The 18,109-nt window shown below is 41.9% G+C and overlaps 1 protein-coding gene and 1 long non-coding RNA gene across 4 annotated transcripts in view; both read left to right on the plus strand.

Moving 5' to 3' along the window:
• Imp (IGF-II mRNA-binding protein) overlaps window positions 1–18,109 on the plus strand; it is a 157,053-nt gene that overhangs the window by 91,119 nt on the left and 47,825 nt on the right. The window lies entirely within an intron of this gene.
• On the plus strand, window positions 11,627–18,104 carry LOC143259530 (uncharacterized). Its single transcript, XR_013033508.1, has 4 exons — window positions 11,627–12,728; window positions 13,199–13,395; window positions 13,493–15,556; window positions 17,788–18,104. It is a non-coding gene; the product is annotated as an uncharacterized LOC143259530 (long non-coding RNA).

Here is an 18,109-nt window from a genome sequence, read left to right on the forward strand (position 1 = left end):
TTATATTTTAACCGGTTGTGCGTGTCGAACGATGTTAGGTTTTTAACAGCGTGAACTTTTTAACAAGCCTCGTAAAGGAATATTGAGAAATGTTTAATGTAGGATTCTTTTTTTATATGGTAGGTTAGTTTATTGTTCATGTTCGATCCAATTTCAAAATGAACAAACCACGATTTTTAAGACATCTGGCAAGAAAAGGTTCTTAACAAAAGTTCGTCAGTATTCATTTTTCTACATACGAGACGCACCAGATAAAAGTAATTAACGCGTGTTGCTTTCTAACGATGAAACGACTATTTATTTAGACTTTTTGCCATTTCTATTGCAATGTACGCTTGGATTAAGAAATTTTATTCAATCGTTTTGTATAAAATAGCATTTATAATTTCAGCGAGGAAAAGTACAACTGTTTATTACGGTCGAATCTATACTATAGTTAGTTAACTGTAAGATTTAAACATGATAAACAGTCGATCTTTTTAAACTAAACATAAAATAAACATCGACACTAAAAATTCTCAATTTTGCAACAAAACAAGGGGTGTTTCCAGCGATCATGTTCCTTCACGCACACAGAATATTCTCATTCAACGACTATCAAAAATAACTTACAAACGTTTAATTTTTCAATAACTATTCTGAACATCCTTACGTAAATCTGCACTCTGTCGCTTCGACAAGGTACAGAAAAGGAACAGCAAAATTCCCTAATGATAACGAATAAAGATAAAAGATATTCTGCCTATAAAGCAGAAGAATTAGGAATCCATTATCGTCGATGGTAGAAAAGGGTAAAAAAGGCTACCTGGATGGAAATCAGAAATTAATTTGATCGGAATAGTAGGGTAGAAGCAGTTAGCGAGTTCCTGTCGCACGATTACTCGCTGGTTATTCGAGACCTCGTCATAACATTTGCACGAGAGACATAAATTCCGCGTCAGGTTGGCAGACCTCCCAGAAGCAGCGGAGTAATGCCCGATAAGGCTGCAGCCGGGATGAAATTTCTTGACGGAAACCATAAAACGCCGTTACCCCAAAAATCGCATCACCGCCACCTCTGTTCCATTCCCGGGCAATAAAAGAGGGCATGTTCTGGCAGCGGTGCACGCCCTCATAAAAAGTTCAGTTTTCCCTCGGTTTCTTGTTTGACGATACGCCCCGGCTTGACTCGTAATTTTCCGCGCTCCGGTTACGTGACTTCTCAAGAAGCAGAAAATTAAGCTATAATAAAACTGCACCCGAAGAGATCCGACCTCGCGTCGGATAATAGAATCTCACGTGAAATAAAATTCGACAGACTGCTTCGTTTAACCCCCGGAAAATCGTACAGCTTTACGAAGATTTCAAACGTAATCTACTAAATGTGTTATTCGCTGCTTTTACGCGGGAATAAAAGTCGACTCTTTACACAAAACGAAATTTATCTTCGATTTTTGCACCAAAAACGAGTCTCTGATAGAAATTTCTTTCTTCAATAACTTCAGTGAGCTTCCAATTTTAATTATCCAGTTTTGTCAGAAATGCATCAGATGCATTTTATTTCCAGATGCATTTTTTCTTCGTCGAATTGGGATTTATTAACGACAAAGAAGTGCTGATTAATCCAGCAGCAATGTAAACCACATTGATCCATATAAATACACTTTTCAATCTATTTAGAATTTAGATCGTTAAGCTGCTTTCTTGCAAGAAAGTGTGCCATTCATGTTGACTTTGTTAATATTCACAATAGCATGATATGCATCATTCTTCTTTGTATACAATGGATGAAAGAGAAACTTTTATTGCATATGGAAATTTTTATACACTGCACATAACAATATTATACTAATTATTATATTATATTTATTATTATTATTATTATTATATATATATATATATATTACTATATATATTATATTATACTAAAAAGAGGATATATTACATAACCTATAATTTATACTAATATTAAATACTGTTAATATATTACAAGTATTAATAATAATAATAAATCATAATATATAATAATCTATATTATATGTATAATGACGCAACCCTGCAATGTTATTTATTTAAAATATATAATATATAATATTTGAAATATTATGTTCTTTATTTAAAAATAATAGGAGGTCGTTCCATCCAATAACGCGTTATGAAATGAAATTACGATTTCCCGATCGACTGGCAGGATCGTTCGATAATTTGCCACGGGCGAGTCCCATCGATCGTGAAAAGAATACCGACGCGGCTCAGTGGCTTTCGTAAATTTGTCTTGTCCCGGTGACGTTAGGGATTCGACGTCGCGATTCTGTCTTCCTTCCGGTATCGTGTCAATTTGAATGCATTCACGTCCGCAATGACGCATAATTCGCGAACCGCCGGCGAAGGAAGAACGTCTCCACAGAGCGTTAGGGTAGCTTCACCATAAACTTTCATTCTCTCTTATTTATCACCCTTCGCGTGTACCATTCCTTCGCCCATCCGCTTGGCAAACTTAACCATTGTACGCGCGACGCGGCGAAGAGTGAGGGGTGCGGCAGGCAGGCAAGGCAGGCCGAGTTAAGAATGCATTTCGCGTTCGTCTGGCTGCTGCTTCTGCTGCTGCTGCGTTCTCCTCATAAACACACCGATTAAATGCCAAAGCCAATAGAGTCTTATTAAAAGAGCGGGACCACCTTTTCCTTGCCGCATTGAAATTCCGCGCGACGCGTGTCCCAAGTCAGCCGCACGGGTGGCAGTATAATGTATTTTTATTTTTATACGTTTCAAATGACCAACGGAATTTAGATTCGCCTTGCTGCACGCCGTGCGTTCCGCTGACCACCGGCTACTTGGAACGGCGAATTGCTGGTTATTCCCAACGGAATGTTTCGATTCTGATGCATACAAATGTTTTAAATAAGTATTTTCATTCTACGTATATAATTCAAACGTGACGAGAAATCGGAATGCTTAGGGCGGCGAGGAGTGATCAAAATTTCAATTTACAACATCAGGAAACTAATTTTAAACTTTGTTACGTTCAATGTATTCCGTTTCTTCGCGTCCGTTTCGTATTTCATCTGTTCCTTTTCGTTGCGAATGTAATCCGCGATCCCCCCCCGGCGACGATTTCGAAAAGCAGAGGCAGAAATGATATTAATACAGTGGTGCGAATAATTATGGGCACGAAGTAACTTTTACATTTTCAGTGATATTTAAACAAATACGAAACGTCGTATTTGCGTGTGTATTTCTACGTTAGGGATAATAGAAAATGGGAATATAAAAATATGATATTTAACAATGTAAAAGGTAGTTTGAGTCTATAATTATGCGCACGTTGGAATTGTGTGAAACACCCATTTTATATAAACGAGTTCATTAACACTTTATTTACCGGAAGTCTATTAATAAACTGCATCTAACAGAAAATCGATAATTTTTTTTTAATTCATTATTTCAAAAGCATTTGTTACGCGATATTCATCGAAATAATGTGATGGATAATGGATGAGATTATTGTAGTTTTTAAACAATTTTTAGAAGGTTTTGAAGGTTTTGTTGATGGATAAAGTGTAAACATTACAACGACGTGTTATAATATATTTCTAATTTTATTTCTCGATGTTTCTCAATGTATTTCTGAGCTACTCGTTAACACTCGTGTGACGAAATTTTGTGATAAAAACAATCGTTTATCATTTTATTTATCAATTTCTTTCACCGTAATTTTTTATTTTCATTCCTTCTAGATACGATAGCTTTTCTACAGACTTTAACGAAACACGTGAAAATCGTAAGCTAGTCGTCAGGAACATGGCATTCAAATATCATTTTTTACAGTCAGGGTCCGAATGGACCTCGTCCATTTAAGTGTTAAACGTCTGAAAATTGAAATTACTGGTTAAAAGCTCGCTATTGAAATAACGATCTCTAAACTCTGGGTCCAAATGTTCGCAGGCCCAGTCGTCCGAACGCGCAAAGTAACGCAAACATGCGCAGAGTAGCGGAGAGTAAAGGTATTCCACCCTTCTCCAGGATCCTCCGCTAGGAATTCATAGTTAATTTGAACGATCGTTGGTAGCGGAAAATTTCGTTCTGCTGCACCGTTATCGCATCAAATTTGTCCCGAAACGGCATCCAATTCCGGTCGCGGAGGGTTAGTTCAATATTTAAGAGAGCCCCGGGTGAATGTGGTATGAGCACTTCCGAAAAAGAACGAACGGTCCCGTTTCACCCCCCGAATATATGCACTTCGCATTTGTCTACCCACGCTTGGTGCCTCCGCGATGTTTATGTGATTCACCGATGTAAAGGTGGAGGAGTCGGTGGAGGAAGAAGTGACGCGAGCAGGGGCGGTGCAGGGAGGAGAGAGCGCGCGCGAGAGAAAGAGAGAGAGAGGGAGAGGCCAAGAGAGAGAGTGGAATCGTCTCCCTTCTGAAATAATGTCGAGTATACCGAATGCAGGAACGTAACCAAGGGAGTGCGCCCGCTTATTGCCTTAAATTGCTAATTGGGCTTAGGACCGACGCTGCCTTTGCACAGCGCGGTCTCTCTTTCTTTCTGTGTACCCCCGAATCCGTCTTTCTTCTCCCTCCCCGGCCACCCTCTGTCCTTCTTCCTCTCGCGCCGCCGCTTCGACCGTTCCTCTGTCCTTCTTTATTCTCCGCGTAGATCCCCGACTTCGACTTCCTCGATGCCTATTGTCGGCCGTCAGACCCTTCGCCGCCTCCTCCTCCTCTTCCACCCTTCAGCGGCGAGCGAGATGGCCAGACCGAGGGAAAAAGAGAGAAAGAGAGAGCGCGAGGCCGGCGGTGAGCGAGGCAAGGAGAAAAGTGAGGACGAAGGAGGAGCAGGGGCGCCGGTAGCGGGGAGAGAGAGATTACCGCACCCTGCTTCTTTTCTTCCCTGTCGAAACAGCATTTACCCCCATTGTTTTCCCATCTCGAAAAGTTTAACAGGATCGACTCGTGATGCCTTTTCAAATCTGCTCGCGGGACTCGCCTCCCCCGGTCTCTCTTTTCCTCTCTTTCCCGTTTCACTCTCTTCCTCTCCCATCTTCTTCTCTCATCCACCCTCTTCCACCATCTTCCGAGGGGTGGCTGGCGAACTTACGACACTTCGCGACTCGCTTCCTCTTCGCGCGTCTTTTCGTCCGCGCGCACGGAGATCCGTGAAACCCTTCGTTAAATCGCTCGTGCGTTTTTCTTTCGCGCGCGTTACGAGCACCGTGTACATGTGTACAGCAGTGTCCACGGTTTTGAACGTGTGTCGAAGGAACTGCGGAATCCGTGAACTCTGTATGTATTCGCGTATCAAGCGTCCGTGTTCTTAGCATCGCGTATTATAATCGTGCATTTCTGTACGCGTTTTTGTTTTCCGATCGGATTCTTATCGTCGAATCATCACACTTTACGCGCGTTACACGCGTACATGTGTATTTTACGTGAACGCGATATAGGAACCTTCGATATGTAACTCTTATTTAACCTTTAGCGGTCGAAGCCATTTCAACTCGAAATTCGAAATACTTTTTCCAACCTGCAGCATTTCCATTTTATAGAACCCAGTGCATCTTATACGTATGAAATTGAATTTTTTGACGCATGCAACAACTACACATTTTACAGTTTTTCTAATACAAACAAATTTGATGATGTTAGAATTACTTCGAAACACGATAATAACAATTTTCAATGGCGCCTTAGAGTCGCCACTCGAGTGCAAAGGATCAACTACAATTTCCAAGATATTATTAGCGATAGCGAAACCGATATATGTACATGATACTGGTACTCTTGCTATATATGAACACTGCAATACCACGTATAACATAATGTATTTGCAAATGAAGAAGATATCCGTTTCGAGTCTATAATTTTGTTATCTGGAAGGTACTAAAATTGGACGATAAAGTTTGATACACGTTCGTTCAATAACCACGGTGTGCCCTTATACGAGAATAAGATAGGGGATGCAAAAAGGAACAAAAATTCTGCAGAAAAATAATAAAGACTCAAAAAAACATGGTATCCTTTTTCAAAGTCGTGCCGCGATTTTGTGACGGCGGTGTACAAAAAGACACAGAGAAACCGAAAACTATATCGGTATTTTATTTCGGTTACCGGTATTCAGTCTCTGATATATAGAAACAGGGAGCGCGTGTCGCGACGCGACGCGGTGTTCTCTTACCTACCGAAATCGCGCTCGGTGCGCGCACTTTTGTCGCGAGGCCACCCGACAGCAACGGGCCGTTGTTGTTGTGGTGGCCGAAGAAACAGGAGAGAAAGGAAGACGAGCGGAAAAGAAAAAAGGAACAGTAATCGTGGTTTCGCCAACCGATTCCCCGGACTCACCTGCCGGCCGGATAGCACGCCGGGTATATACGCACGAACAGTTTGTTCTTTATCGTATTATCGTACACCCGTATGTGCCCACGAGTAGACTAATCTTGATACCGCGTCTCGCGCCGAACGAGATACCAGTTTCGCATCGGGCACGCTCGCATCCTCGAGCACACCGCCGAACGGATATTAAGCATTAATTGAGCCGTTTATTTTGGAAGTGGCATAAGTCACTTTGTTTTTAAGTCGATATATTAAATATAAACCCTTAAATTTTAAGGGTTTGCGTTTTAACACGTTTAAAAATATGGATGCTAACTTTCGAGAAGATTTACTTGTATTTGTTATCTCAGGATACTGATGTTTTTCTCAGTATAAATAATTTTGTGTAAACGTTAAAAAATCACAACTTTTCATTACGGTAAAGTGTCTTATGCCACTTTCAAAATAAACTGCTCAATTGTGACGCCGACAACGGTGCGCTGTGGGCCGATTCCTTCCGAGAATGGGAGACAAATCGTTACGACTTGAAAACTTGCATATTGACAGCTAATAAAATCAAACATGTTTTACTTATCTTGGTAAATGAATGTATCGTTTCTGTCAAGCGATCGCGTAACACGTCACTTTTGTCTTTTACTTTCTTTTTATTGTTATACCTTCGAGGCTTGTTACTAGAGAGTCCGATGTTATGCGAAGCATTAGATTGTTTGTGACTTTTACACAATAGAACTGAGAAACTCTCGAGAATTCGCATTTTTCGATTCTCGGGTTGCAGTAATCAGTACCGTGCTATGCAGATTCCAAAGCAGTAAGCTTATTTTAATATTAAAATAAATAAATTAGATAATATTGAATTATTTCAATTTGTTCAGTTATTAGTCAAAACGTATAAAACCTACTTATTATACCTATTTGACAATAATAGATCAACCTACGTAACAATTTTTCATTTGTCGTATAACCGTGTCAATAATTAATCTTTTATAGTTTGAGACATTTTAACTCGAAATTCCAAATAGATTTTCCTGCCTGTAGTACTTCTATTTTACATAACTTAATGCATTTTATACATATGACATTGAATTTCGTGACTCGTACGACAGTTACACTTTCGACAGTTGTTTCACAGAGAAACAAATTTGACAACGTCGAAATTATTTTGAAACGCGATGTAACAATTTTTAATGGCGCCCTAGGGTCTCCGCTCGAGTGCAAAGGGTAAATAATATAAATGAAAAAATTATACCGCATTGTGAGCCTAATTTCGGGGGAACTTGTGAATCGGGACATTTGAGGAGAGTTTTGGATGCCTCTTGCCGTGTTGTGCGTCAATTCAACGGGCGAAGAAACCCGAGGATGACGCCGCCGATGATTCGCAACGCGCAATCATGCAATCGAATGGCGTCTCCCGTGCGATTAATAAAGTTAACGAGTCACGGTCAGGAGGGAAGCAACCTGCGGCCACCACCTCGAATCCGTTTCCAGCGGCGAAATCGTATTCCCTCCGCGTGCATGTACACCGTGCAACGCGCGGGAAACGCGTATCCATTGTAAACAGTAGGAGAAAAAATTTCGAACACGATCCCCGACAATCATAGGTGTCTGCCGGCCACGTGGCAGCTGCTTCAACAGCTGTTACCACCCCGATGCATCAGAAGATGCGCCAGTTTCTCTTTTTTCCTCTTTCTCTCTCTCTCTCTCTCTCTCTCTCTCTTGCTCGATCGCTCTATCTGTCTCTCTCCTGCCTGCCGTTCCATCTTTTTGTGCTCTTTTTGCTGGTGATTTTTAATGTCGCGATATCACGCGCGCGTTCCTTGCGCGGCACTGGCCGCCTCGCCTCGCCTCGCCTCGCGTGCATGCTCAGCACCCCGGCACAAAAAGGAAACACATCGCCCCGCTGCCAGGGTTCCCGGGGCCCAGTCCTTCGGACGGGAATTATCTCCTGTTCATCTTCATTCACAGTTCTTGCGCGCCGATTGACAGCCACAAAAGCGTCCGCGCGACGCGCTCTAACAAGAAGCCTCGGCGAAATTGTTAATTCTCGTCCACGAGACGTCGCGTTTAATTAATCGCCGGCCGTTGTTCCCCGCGCTCCTTACACTCCGCTACGATTGTGCGGGGCGCGCGAGACCGTGCACAATCGACGGTCACCTGTGTGCCATGTTCTAAAGAACATGGAAATCGGTTCAATTATTTTCTTCTTCCGGGAGACCATGGATCTGTACGTGCTTTCGAACGTTTTACGGTCGATTCGATACGAAATAATTGCTCGCGGATATAATTGCTCTCGCACTGGCTATGCCAGTGCGTGGTCTTTTCGAGTTTCTAGTCGTTTACATTTGCTTAGATTTTTACTAGAACGACGATACGAACACGTTTGTGTACGTGTAATAACGTAATTTCGAAATGACTGACTTCTGATTTTTTCTTCTCATCGTTCTCGATATTACAAATAGACTGCAGATTTTACGCGCTTATGGCAAAAACGAATAGATAACGAGAAATATAAAACGCTGAACGCTTTGAAAGAATTCAAAGGTGCTGTTGAGTACAACAGCAGTAATAATAATATAGTAATATAGTATAGTAATAATACATAGTAATATATATAGTAATATAGTATAGTAATAATCAACTCGTTGAAATGATTAAGAATAGAAATAAACTGCTATGTATCCGCTGTATTATAGAATCAGCGTAGCCAGCTTCTATTTTGCATAGAAATTCGCGTGTTTTAAGGATATTTCTATGAGAAATTTCTAGATAAACTTCTTTATCCAATCCCAAAAATTGGGTTACGCAGGAACTAGTAGTTCGACGTTAATAATACGCTTGCTCGAAGGCGCCCTATGTTCGGGGATCGCGTCGAATTTTCGAAGCGAAACGCGTCGCCCGTAAACGGTTCGCAGCAGCGTTTCGGCGAGGCAACCCGGTACACGCGGGTAATGCACAAAGAATTCGATACAATGGGGAAATCACTTGCAGGAGAGGCGTAGAAGCCAGAGAGACCCGCGAGCGGTCGCTCGTTTTTACGCGCAAGCAAAATTACTCGTGCAGCCCGTGTTTTTCTGTCCACGTTCTCTCCCCTTTCTTCGGCAGGCAGCCGTACGCATGGCCGAGCCATCGAGTCCGGGATATTGATCAATTAGGAAAAATTCATGTTGAATGGTACGCCGACTTGCGAAATCAATTTAAAAAGAGAGAACGCGGAGGCAGATTCAGAGAGGAGAAAGAGAAGGCGAGGGAGTGCACGTGAATAGAACGCATTCGGATGTTGCTTGTTTTCACCGAATGTATTGAAACGACGCCACCCCCGACTATGTATACCGCGATCGGTCCCCGCATTCAGTTTAGATATTTTTCGGGGGTTTTTAAGCGACGTATCGAAAACGGTGCAAGCAAGTATTATGCATACGCGCGTATACGCGTTGCTCGGAGAACCAACCCCCTGTTGCCGGAGGATCGCGTGGAAAAGTATGGCTATCGCCGAATCACGCGATTCCACCTTTAACCCATCGTTAATCCGTTAACGCTGCTTATTAAAATCGGATGCACGCGATCATTATTATCCGTCCGGTGTGCTCGTTTTTCTTGGAAGCCGATTCACTACTATTGGCTTTGTTCTCTATTTTACAAGTGCGACGGGCTGAGTCGATAGCCATTTGAATATTCTGCGTGCACTTGATTACTGCCATATTTCTGTATCGAATTCTATTTAATTTTTTCAATCAAGATATCCCTGATTCCCGGTTTGTTCGTCAGCTTTGAAAAATATATTTTCTTCGTGACTGGAATTCGGAATGCCTCGTACGCCGCAACAAAACCGCAATCGAGTGGCTCCCAATCCGCTGAAAATTCGCGATTATAACACACCCCTCGAAGCCTCAATAATAACGAGCCGTCGATAAAAAGCGGCAGACGAACCCTTACGAACGAGACTCGCTCGTCTTCTTTCCTGATTGGTTATGCTTGTTTTCAAATCACCATCATCATGTTCGCAAATTCCGCTCTCGTAGAAACACTCGCCATGCTCCCGCGAAACGCTCGGGGGAAGAAAGGGATCCTTGAGAGTGACTCGCCAAGTTTTATAATCGACTGCGAGGAACTTCGATAGAGCTGATTTTCAATTAGATCGTGACTCGACAACGCGAACGTTTTCGGCAGCCTTCGATAACATCGGTGTTCACGAAAGACTCTCGAAATTGTATAAAAATGAAAGTAAGCGTTGGCACGCAAAATCGTTTGGATCTGTTGGAAAATTGAAACATTTTTCAATCCGCGAACATTTGCACATTATATAGAAATACATGCATATGAGCCGTTTATTTTGAGAAGATTTACTTGTATTTGTTATCTCAGGATACTGATATTTTTCTCAGTATAAATAATTTCGTATAAACATTAAAAAATCACCACTTTTCATTACGGTAAAGTCACTTATGCCACTTTCAAAATAAACGCGGCTCATATATACAAAATTTACCAAGCATTTCAAGGTGTCATGGTTTCATAGGTTTCTCAATTCTTTTTGGTGTCGATCATCACTATTTTTCGTCATTAACAGATATGCATGTCTTCAAATTATTCAAAACTCATCTGTGTCGTTTTTCTTCTATCTTTTAGTTGCAATAGAAATGATTTAGGTGTTCGATTTAAAAAAAAAACACCCTAAATATCATCGACATATCATGAAAGAATAATAAGAATTTCGAGTAACAAGGTAACCATTTGAGAATTTATAAGAATATAATTTAAGAATAATAGGACAAATGGAACAGTTTTATGTGTATATATAAAGGTACATAATAGGACAAAATGAAGCAGTCGTATCTATATGGATATAAAAGGATAGACAGTAGAACGAGGGGAAACGTAAATAACAACAGAGTCGAGGAAGGTCAAAATATTACCTGCGACGTGTCAGTTTTTAGCTACAAAGAAATGTCGACTAACAACCGTGCTAATATTATAGTTAAAAAATTCATCGAAATTGCGGATCGTTAGTGTCGAAGAAAACACTCGGCGAATTAGTCACGCGAAGAGCCTGGTCGCTCGAATGCCATCCCTAGATCGGTATCGTGGCGTTTGCCGTCACAGACTAACTAATCGGACGGGACTACTGAAAAATGCATATCGGCAGGTATCGGCCGGTATCGGCGAGACATTCGCGAAACAGTACTTGCTCGCGAAAAGAGGAAGCGAATTCCGCGGACTCCGCCGGGTAATCTCTTTCGGGTTCGCTTGGCTCGTGAATCTCCGGATGGGTTCGTGCGCCGTCGATTTCCGCGCTGATCGAGCGTGGCGCTCGAGTCGACCGGCACAGCTCGCGTTCGCAGTACGCGGCGGGACGTGAGCCAGCGTGTCGTGGGAGAGAATGGTATTTTTCGGTGCAACCGTTGGAGAAAAGGACAAAGTAGCGCTGGCTCTCTGATTACCATCGTCCGCACGGTTGCTCGGCGTGGTCGCGCGTTCACGGCTCACTCGATCGCGGTCTAGCCGAGATTTTGAAATTCGACGCGGCTGCGATCGCGCGCGGTGTGGTTCCAGCAACACCTGGGAAACAAAGTAGATCCTTGGTATAGTCGAGCGGACACGTGGTACCGCTCGACTCGGCCACGGGGCGAGTTAGACGAGAGAGAGAGCTCGTCGTCTCGTCGGTCGCCCCGGCGACTTTTTCCAGCCGACGTCTAGTCGCGTCGTCGACGATTACGTGTTGCCGCACCGGGAAAAACTTCCATGCGATAGTTCCACTCGCGCGGCTCGTGTGTCACTGGCGGCACGCGAGTCCTCCGCTAAATGTGCTTTCTTTTCGACGCGATAGAGATAGAGAATCGGCTCGCATCGTCAGCACGCTTATCGACACGAACGGCTTCGCGATCGACGTTCCAGACTTTGTCGCGCCGATCGCCGATTCGGAAGATGCGTTTCGCCGTTGGTCCCGCTTCGTCTCGGTAACAGTCTTCGAAGCCGCGCTCGACCGGAATCGCGAAAATCGGCGTGCGCGCACGATCCCGCCGATCGCGAAAATCGTTTCGCCGACGTTGAAGGACGTTCTAGACACGCCGCCGACAACGGTCGAACGGTTACCAACGTGACTTCTTTTTTTCCTCGGACTTAACCTTGCGTGTACGCGCGTGTTGTGTGGTTTTTCTGTGACTCGGGTGTGCTCGATAGCAAAGGTGAACAAAGTCAGGTGAAATATCGCCCGGTAAACAACGGAGTGAAGGAGAGGACCGAGCCGCTCTCCGGGACACAATAGAGGGGAAAAATCAGTGCGGTTGTTTTTTCGGTTATATGCCGGTGCCAATGGTCGCCGTCGTTGCGTCGCTAACAAACGGGGACAATGCTATTGGCTGACTACCAATAAGTCAACGACGAACCTCGCCGTATCTGCGAATTCACAGCGGCGTCGTGCGTGTAAGTGTTCACCAACTTGTTTACATCCGTTTTCGTTGCCCTTTAGACGCGACTATAGATATGCCGCGATCGTTATGCGAGTCCAAGTGTGCTCCTCGGAATAGTACCGCCGTTCTGGTTTCATGGGAACCGCCGCGCGTAAAACTGATACTTTTTCGTGACGTTAATATTTCCACTGCCACGCCAACGAGCTCGAACGTTTTAGAAAACATATCATATAATATAATAAAACATATAATATATATAACAAAGTACATATTCCGTTCAATCGAATTAACATCGAATAATAATGATGTGTACGACATCGATATCACTTTTGAAAATTACTTTACAAATCTGATTGCTTTACCAATCATTCCGTCTTGCAAATGCGAATGGCGCGGCAGTCGAAGTGTTAACGATCTTTTTGCAAGCTCGTAACGTTTTGTACTGTTTTTGTCAGCTGAAAGGGAATTGCTATTTATTTCTAGTACAGAAGACGATTTCTGGCAAAGGAAAGATACGGTTCAAGAGGAGAGTTTAACGCAATGTTTAATCGCCAATACGTCGATTTGGTTGCACACATGGAAACTGTTGGTAGCAGAAGATTAATTGCCACGGATGGACGAATAATTGCCACAATTTAAGACGTTAATAAAAATAGTAATTGAATAATTAAATTAAACGTGTAAGTTATATTATATGTAATTTCCGTTCCACTGTTTCGTACGTGTTCGAATCTATTTTATCCGACGAAAATTATGCAACATCTTCGACGATTCCAGGGAACGTTGTAGCAAAGCGAGTTCGAACTTTCGAAGAGCATTACGCAAAACCGACATGCACATTTTTTTCTCCGGATTACGAGTTTTTCGCATTGCACAATTATCGGCTACGATTGAGCGATAACTAAAGCCTGAGGATCGAGTCGACAAGCGATCCTTGTATCGGCGAAAAATTAAGCTGAAAGTCAATTGTCCTGGCGACGACGCCATTGAGCGTTCGCCGCTATCTTCAGACCATTCTAAACACGCCTCTAAGATATTGCCGCCCGTACCCGGGATTTAGGTCACTTTTGCAAGTTTCGCAACGACCGCGTCGTCGGATAACCGGGTGCTTTCGATCACTCGAATTATGCGGGTCCATTTTTTCTTTTTTGCTACAGTTACTACAAGCCTTGTCTTGATCGCAAAATTTAATATGTATAGGAATCGTCGGCACTCGATGTTCCTATGATTATTATCGTTTATGCCATAAGCGGCTTCGATTGTTATCGGTAAGAATCGAGAACAGTGACAAGCAATCCTTTTTTGCAGTTAATTAAAACTACACCTCAACCGTTGATTCACTGAATAAATTGGTGCGACTTTTATACCAGAATACAGTGTACTTGTGAAGTAAAACAAATTGCAGAAGTTAATCGATCATTTTCACTCTCTAAACATTTATAAACATATTTTTACACGGATATACAAACTACAATAGAACAGTACCTAAGTAATTATGCTATATTTCAAAGACGTTTGCACACCAGAGACTATAGTTTTGTTCCTAGATAAAAGTTTGTGACTTATGGCATTGGTCTATCAACACTCCTCCTAACGGTTAATCTCCACGTTATAGTTCCTCGCTATATTAGCGATTGTTATGAATAAATAATCGTAAATGCTGCCCGCTTAAAGATCGTTGAACTTGGTCGCTTTAGCTCGGCGAACTTTATCAGCTATAAGAGTTTTCAGAACGCTTGAAGAGCCGTCACACTTTCGTCGTAATTGGCGGTCCTCGTTGCCGTAACGAGTCCCGCAATCCCATGAACACCGTAAGCTCATTATCGTTGCTCAACCAACAAATTCTTCTCGTCGCATTCATCTCATCGCGCGCTATTGGCAATTGATTTTAAGCGACACTTGTTGCTGGTCAAAGGGCGCATTCATGCAGTTCATACGGTTGGAATGGGTTTCGGTAAGCGTTGAACAAATTATGTTTAATTCCTCGTCGTATTAGTCGTTATTCAATATTTTGTTCGTTTTACCGTTTGATCGAAAGTGTGCGAATCTAAATCTAGGATGATCTATAGTACGCAATTATCTGTAAAATATTCTTTTTTTTTTTAAATAGAAACTTTTTAAAATTCCGAATATTAGCTTCCACGCACTGCCGACAAAAGCGAAGACAAACGTGTCCTTCTGAAACAGTGAAAATATCAAATAAAACTACGGTTCAGTTACGTTCGTGATTTAATTAATTACAGAACAATTTCGCAATGTCCAAATTTAATTCAACCAATTTAATTTCTATATAGGTCGTACAATGATAAATCACGACCACGAATAAGCCGGCAATCGATCTGAAAAATTGGCGTTACTCATCCAAGAAATTATCGGTACAGAAACACACGGTGATGTATCTTTCAAGACCATTCTTTTGCAGAGCCGTAATTAGCCTCTCAGCTTTTGATTTAGCTACCTCTGTTTGACGAGTCTATAGAGACAAAGAGGTATGAATTGATCAAAGTAATAGGTAACGAAAATCCAGGTCAATAAGAACGCCATCGTTACACGTTTTCCACGCACTTACCGTTCGATAGTTTCTTCGTTAAAGACATTCTCTCGACGCGTGGCCGTAATTGCCAACGGAGACTGATTAAGCGAGGCAAGGAAAACCTGTCGTCGAGTTGCCGAGCGCAACTGCTCGCAAAGGATGCAGAGAACTGTCCTTCGCGTTCGTCGATCTCGCTTTCAAGTGTGATTCAGCATAATCCAGTGGAAGAGAGATAGATAAGGAGATGGAGAGAGAGAAGAAAAGAATTCGGTGCAATCGTGATGAACATGCGTCATTCTACGAACCAGGTAAATGGTTCGCGAGTCAATTTGATATTAATACCTATTCAGCGAAACCGATGATACATCCGATTTGCCTCGCTGACATCGTAATCTACGAGACTTGCAGTTTCTTCCGCCGACTACACTTTTTTCCTCTCACCTTACCCTCTGGGAACCAAGTGTAATTGGCTTTTTGTCGCAACGTTTGCCCGTCTCGATAGATAGTATCGTTTCGTTTTTGCGCGATCAGTACCGTGTTACAGTTCTCCCACGATCTCGGCACATTCCGAGTTTTCACCAGCATAAGAGTAATTTTATTTGCACCTTAACGATTGAATTTTTTGGTTGAAATGATCCCCGAACTCGACTGAATTCACTGGCATTTTAATAATATATTAAACATAATATTAAGAAATATAGATATTGACTTTCAAGAAACCTAAAATATCATTCTGTGTTCCATCTATATATTTTTGTTGTTAGTTCAGAAAATCTGCGTGGATTCAGTCTATTTCGTCCACATCTTTTAATCATAAATGGATACAATCTGCATCTAATTACTCTGTGTTTCAATTACATAGTTTCGTTACCAATGCACAAAATCCGCAGTCTAATCGTAAGTTAAAAAGGCATAATCAATAATAATCATGTTGCGGTAATGGTGAGAAACAGTATGGATATCGATCGATTGAAATTTTTAATACGATTATATGGTCGGTGAAAACAATTCAAGGCATTAATCGCTGATGAGTTGACGATTGAAATAGCCAATTAATAATTGTTGATTTTTTAATGGATTTCGAAGGATATTTTGATGTAATTCTGATCAGAATTGTCCTTATCGTGTTCATTACCTTGTTATATTTTTTGTTTGATATCTTATTTTTTATTTTATTCATATTTTGTTAAATTAACGATTAACAGCAATATTTCAATCGTTTAATTATGAATGTGAACAGCAGTAATTCAATTGTTAGTCGTCATCTAAAGCTTGTTCATCAAAGCGCCAAGACTCCCTTCGTTTTCCGTTTGACTCTGTGCGCCTTCGTTTGACTCTGCGTGTCTTCGTTTGACTCTGTACGTTTCGGTTTGATTCTATATATTTCCGTTTGACTCGGCACATTTCCGCTCGACTCACACTCTCCCATATTCTCCGTTTGTTTCGCATTTTCACGTTTACGACGACTCCCGTTCTCCTTCTTTCCGTCTTCGCGCCCTCTCCCGCGCCGCCAACGACGACGGTCGCAGCGACAAACCGGCACACATGTATATTGCAGCCGAACTTGCTAATTCGTCGCGCAGAAATATCTCGAGCTCGTCTGAGGTCTCGGCACTCTCGGATCGTTATTGTGAATTTCGTCGTCCTAGAATAAACTTCTCGAACACACTGCGCCGAACATCGGAGAGGGAAAGACGACCAGGCCCCGACGATCCTCTCCGCGGCTGGCCTTTCAATGACTGTATTAAGGTCGTCCCGCACTTCCACGGAACACCACGAATTCTGGAATATCGTTTCGCGAACTGGCGAACCTTACGACCAGTTTCCATCACGCGCGATTCCTCAAAAGTTCCCTCGAAACATTTCCCGACGGTCGGTCGAGCTTCCTTTCAGCAGCAAAGAAAGCAACGCATGATTTGGGACGCGACTATCCATTCCGGATATTGCAACGATATCTTGGCGATATTTAACGGTATATCGATTGTAGTTACTGCAAATGGAGAAACTGATCCTGTAGATTCATCAAGATACGTACGTTACGCATTGTAAATTTGTAAATTATAATGAACGTAAATGCGTGCACATTTTAACCCTTTGCGATCGAAGCTACTTTATCTGTAAATGTAAAATAACATTTCTGACTTATAGCATTTTCATTTTATATGGAAAAATGCATTTTATGCGTACGAAGTACGAGTTTTGTAACTCGTACAACAGTTACGCTTTCAATAATTTTTTGAATCTAAACTTTATTAATATAAAAATTACCTTAGAACGCTACGTAACGAATTTTAGTGGTGCCTCAAAGTCGCCACGCGAATGCAAAGGGTTAATCGATCTGCACTGTTTTATGACAGCACGATACATCGATACAATTAAAAAATATCGTTCAGGCTAATTAGACTGTGGATATCATGCATTTGTAACAAACATGAGTAGATCAATCTCGAAACAGTAAAAATGTTTTTCTATCATTTGTAACTCATTAACAGGTATTAGTCAAGGGATTAAGAATTTTTGTATCACTTTTGTCTTGCAGTTGATGCAGACGGCTTTTATTTTGCATAGAAATCTGCCGTTCACTAATCGTACAGTATTTACAAGATGCAAATCGATTGCGAAATATGCTGTCTTTAATCAGCATAAACGCAGTTGCGATTTGTCGCGAAAGGAGACAAGTTGTTTTCAAAGTTATCGTTTGCTGCCTTCGTTGTTACCTTTGGTGTTACCTTTTCATGGGGATAACAGCGAGAAACATTGGTCCCTTGTTCCTCAAGTTCCAGGAATTGACGAGGATAACTCTGCATCACTGTGGTGCCCACTAAACGAGAATAAACAGGAAACATTTTAATTTAACTCGT

This window comes from Megalopta genalis, chromosome 5 (assembly GCF_051020955.1).
Source record: "Megalopta genalis isolate 19385.01 chromosome 5, iyMegGena1_principal, whole genome shotgun sequence".
In the NCBI taxonomy this organism is placed as follows: Eukaryota; Metazoa; Arthropoda; class Insecta; order Hymenoptera; family Halictidae; genus Megalopta; species Megalopta genalis.